The following is a 5,276-nucleotide window of genomic DNA, read 5'->3' as shown; positions in this document are numbered from 1 at the left end:
GAGACTCGAATACTATAAATTGTTTCCACATTAAAAGAGTAATGTTCAGAAAAAGGGTCATCATAATCATGACAAGTTTTATAATTATAATCATCACTACTTTTTATAGCATACGTATCATCACAATAATTATCATAAGTAGCAACTTTGTTCTCATCATAATCGATTGAAACCTCTTCCAAGATAGTGGAATCATCACTAAATAAAGTCATGACCTCTCCAAATCTGCTTTTATAATTGTCAATAAGATTCAACACCCTCCAAAATAGTGGGATCATTACTTCCTAAAGTTGACATCTTCCAAACCCACTTTCATCAATATAACCATCATAAATAGGAGGCATGCTAACATCATAATAAATTTGCATATCAAAACTTGGGAGACTAAAAATATCATATTCATTAATCATAGCATCCCCAAGCTTGGGACAAACATTAATTGCAGCAAATACATTCTCAAACATGTCATTCTCATCAAACATAGCATCCCCAAGCTTGGGCCTTTTCATATCATAAGCATAATCACTCTCATCATTAATAGTACGGATAGCACCAATAATATAACAATTATCATCATCACAATGAGTAATAGGAGCAACATCATTTGGGAGGATTACCTTATTACCTTTGCTTCTCTGTCTTTTCTTTTTCTTCTTCACATCATGTGTGGGTTTAACCCTCTTTTTTGAGCTCCTTATTAATGAGATTGGTTGAATAGAAGGCTCCTTCTCGTTACCTGATTCATCATAAGAAATAATAGGAGAATATTGGGACGTCTCTTCCCTTTCTTTAGTATTCTCTTCATCTCCTATTTGTTTTCTTGTCTTTATGTAATTGGCAATATAAGAATTTTCAATGCAATTCACCGCACAATACATAAAAATTTCTTCTAGATCAAAATCAAGAACTTTATCAAGGACAAATTCTGTAAGATCCTTAGTTATACGTTTCATTTCTTCATAACCCAAAAGCAAACTAAGTTCATTACGATATGCAAGGGAAATCAAGTCATCACAATTCTTGGACATGATTCGATCATGAAACAATTTGCATTGGAGACTTAAATGACCACGTTCATTGCAAAGTTCACAAGTACGGCTAAAAAAGTTTAAATTTTCAGCACAAACATCTAGCCTTTCTTGCAACCACTTAGTTTCCAAATACTTATGCCTCTTGCAAAATCTATCTTCCCTATTTGGTGTGTACTTGCAAACTCTATGCACTCCACAAAAAATGACATGCTTATAAGAGACATTTTCATCATGACTAGTGCAATCATCATTAGTATTATGGATATTCAAGGATTTCATACTAACAAAATTGCAATCATGCTCATCATTCAAAGATTTAGTGCCAAAAAATTTATAGACTTCTTCTTCTAGCACTTGAGCACAATTTTCCTTTCCATCATTCTCACGAAAAATATTAAAAAGATGCAGTGTATGAGGCAAACTCAATTCCATTTTTTTGTAATTTTCTTTTATAAACTAAACTAGTGATAAAACAAGAAACTAAAAGATTCGATTGCAAGATCTAAAGATATACCTTAAAGCACTCACCTCCCCGGCAACGGCACCAGAAAAGAGCTTGATGTCTACTACACAACCTTCTTGTTGTAGACGTTGTTGGGCCTCCAAGTGCAGAGGTTTGTAGGACAGTAGCAAATTTCCCTCAAGTGAATGACCTAAGGTTTATCAATCCATGAGAGGCTTAGGTTGAAGATGGTCACTCTCAAACAACCCTGCAACCAAATAACAAAGAGTCTCTTGTGTCCCCAACACACCCAATACAATGGTAAATTGTATAGGTGCACTAGTTCGGCGAAGAGATGGTGATACAAGTGCAATATGGATGGTAGATATAGGTTTTTGTAATCTAAAATTATAAAAACAGCAAGGTAACAAGTAATAAAAGTGAGCGTAAACGGTATTGCAATGCTAGGAAACAAGGCCTAGGGTTCATACTTTCACTAGTGCAAGTTCTCTCAACAATAATAACATAATTGGATCATATAACTATCCCTCAACATGCAACAAAGAGTCACTCCAAAGTCACTAATAGCGGAGAACAAACGAAGAGATTATTGAAGGGTACGAAACCACCTCAAAGTTATTCTTTCGGATCAATCTATTCAAGAGTCCATACTAGAATAACACCTTAAGAAACATATCAACCAAAACCCTAATGTCACCTAGATACTCCAATGTCACCTCAAGTATCCATGGGTATGATTATACGATATGCATCAAACAATCTCAGATTCATCTATTCAGCCAACACAAAGTACTTCAAAGAGTGCCCCAAAGTTTCTACCGGAGAGTCAAGACAAAAACGTGTGACAACCCCTATGCATATGTTCACGAGCGGAACCCGCAAGTTGATCACCAAAATATACATCATGTGGATCACGTGAATATCCTAATGTCACCACAGATAAGCACATGCAAGACATACATCAAGTGTTCTCAAATCCTTAAAGACTCAATCCGATAAGATCACTTCAAAGGAAAAACTCAATCCATTATAAGAGAGTAGAGGGGGAGAAACATCATAAGATCCAACTATAATAGCAAAGCTCGCGATACATCAAGGTCGTACCATCTCAAGAACACGAGAGAGAGAGAGAGAGAGAGAGAGAGAGATCAAACACATAGCTACTGGTATATACCCTCAGCCCCGAGGGTGAACTACTCCCTCCTCATCATGGAGAGCACCGGGATGATGAAGATGGCCACCGGTGAGGGATTCCCCCTCCAGCGGGGTGCCGGAACAGGGTTCCGATTGGTTTTTGGTGGCTACAGAGGCTTGCGGCGGCGGAACTCCCGAACTATTCTCCTCTCTGATGTTTTTAGGGTATATGGACATATATAGGCGAAAGAAGTCGGTTAGGGGGGCCACGAGGGGTCCACGAGGGTGGGGGCGCGCCCAAGGGGTAGGGCGCACCTCCCTACCTCGTGGCTTCCTCGAAGCTTCCCTGACATCTACTCCAAGTCTTCTGGATTGGTTCCGTTCCAAAAATAACTCTCCCGAAGGTTTCATTCTGTTTGGACTCTGTTTGATATTCCTTTTCTTTGAAACACTGAAATAGGTAAGAAAACAACAATTTGGGTTGGACCTCCGGTTAATAGGTTAGTCCCAAATATAATATAAAAGTGTTTAGTAAAGCCCACAAACATCCAAAACAGATAATATAATAGTATGAATACTTCATAAATTATAGATACGTTGGAGACGTATCAGTATCCCCAAGATTAATTCCTACTCGCCCTCGAGTAGGTAAATGAAAAAAGAAATAATTTATGAAGTGTGAATGCTAGCATGTGCACAAGTTTGATCAATGATAATTTCAATCACCTTTTCTAGCATCATTATTAAGAATAGTAAAACTGAGTCTAAACCGAGCTCTCTCATGCCCCCAGCGATTTCGGCCGTCGGGTTATGCATTTAGATTGTTTCTCACCATCAGACCACGTTTCGGCGCCAGTTTACCGTGACTGGGCCGCCTGTCCTGATGGGCAGCTATTCTGGAGACTTTTTTGAAGGCTTGTCGTTGATTGGGCCTCAACGGCCCATTTATCATCTGCAGCTGAGGAGGCGAAGCTAGCGAGGGAACCGGTGGTCGACGGGATCCAGCGGGGCAAAACACTAAACGGCGCCTTAAGCGCCGATGAGACGCGTGCGAGGCAATCGGCGGTCCAGGGGATCCAGCCAAGGCGAGGCGTCTGAGGGGATCCGGCGCTCGAGCGGCTACCTCCAGGTCAGTTCGCTCATCTTCCCTCCCCTTCTCTCTCAGGTCCTGAAGGCGGCAGCGGCAACGAGCCGGCGACGCCTCCGCTGAGGTTGCGGCAATGGAATCCGCGCGAGGTGGTGCTGGGCAGTGCGAGTGTGCGGCATGGGCCACTGGCCTTTGGAACACATATGAACATCCATAGCTCTGGCGGAAACGGCGGCGGTAGCGGATGACGTCTCATCCTGCTCCTAGCCGGCGACGGTGGATCAACGCGTATTCTAATTTAACCTATTCTAATTTAATCCTCCTCTCTTCTTCTTGTAGGGCAACCTGTTCTTCTCGATGGTGCTCCAGCAACTGCATAATTCAGGCTGGAGGTGATGGAGGGCACTGTACAAGAGGACATGTGTATGGGAACAACAATACACCAGGTCCCCCTATATTTCTTTCATTTTCATGTACGATTCCTTTTTCCACAAAACAATTTCTGTGTCCTGACATACTCCCAATCCAATTTGTACATACAGGTAATGTTGTTGGCGATGGTCAATTGATTTGAGCATATTTGGAGACTGGTAGGCGCGCGGCCGTACTGCCCGAGTCACCACCTGAGAGAGGATCCCAGAGGAGATGGGCAGATGCTCCAAAGGATTTTGTACATAGAGCAACTTCCTCTTCATCTAGCTGATCTTTTCTCGAAAACTTGAGCGACTGGACTTATGCACTTGTCCCTTAGAGTCAATGGCCATAGCCTCTTGCGTATTCAGGCCCACTCTTCTTTCACCCAATATGTCTATTTCCAAATATTCACGCCCTTGGTTCTCTCCCATCTGACCTGTGACTAAAACTAAATTAATATGTGCAACTAACAATGAGGCATCTCATGAGAATGGAGTTGAAACAATCGGTGTACTGATGGACATGTTATTTTTTTATTGCATACTTGTTTACTTTGGACCTCCGTCCTGAATAGTAAGATCAACACTAAGATTGATGTACTAATGATATTTAACTTTTTTTGTGTCAGGTTAGTTGATTTTGTACCTCAATCCAAGAGAGAGAGAGAGAGAGAGGTCCCCAGCAATTGCTCATTATAATGGTCCAGCTAATAAGCTTACGACGGAAGATTACATGGATAACAATTCTTGATGTTTACAACAATTAGTATTAGTGATAAATAGTATGGTTGGCTGCCTCTTTGTGGTTTCGTCAACAATTCATGATCTTTACATGAATTAGTAGTAGTGATAAGTAGTATGGATGCCATAGGATTATTTTTCATTCTCACATTCAATTATTAGTTATTGCAAGCTTCTTAGATCTATAATTTGGTAAACCTACTAACATCACTTAATTGAAATATTTTTTGTTTTTTCTTGTGCTCGGCTTGCAGGTAAATGTACTTGAAAAGTCTAATCTGCAACCTTTCACTCAAAGCCCTTAAAAATAAAATGACAATAATTCGGTATATACATGTCTTGAATTAAATTTTTGTCTTATATTGCAACTTGTATTATCAATGATTTTTGATGAATTAAATTTCCTT

The 5,276-nt window shown here is 40.3% G+C and overlaps 1 long non-coding RNA gene across 1 annotated transcript; it reads left to right on the top strand.

Annotated features, from left to right (window-relative positions):
• The first annotated feature begins 3,645 nt into the window (after window positions 1–3,645).
• Window positions 3,646–4,536, top strand: LOC119274237. The gene is made up of 3 exons (XR_005135077.1): window positions 3,646–3,757; window positions 4,055–4,161; window positions 4,258–4,536. It is a non-coding gene; the product is annotated as an uncharacterized LOC119274237 (long non-coding RNA).
• Window positions 4,537–5,276: the final 740 nt, after the last annotated feature.

The sequence above is a fragment of the Triticum dicoccoides genome, chromosome 1A (genome assembly GCF_002162155.2).
Source record: "Triticum dicoccoides isolate Atlit2015 ecotype Zavitan chromosome 1A, WEW_v2.0, whole genome shotgun sequence".
NCBI classification, from domain to species: Eukaryota; Viridiplantae; Streptophyta; class Magnoliopsida; order Poales; family Poaceae; genus Triticum; species Triticum dicoccoides.
This window is presented reverse-complemented; position numbering and strand designations above follow the sequence as displayed.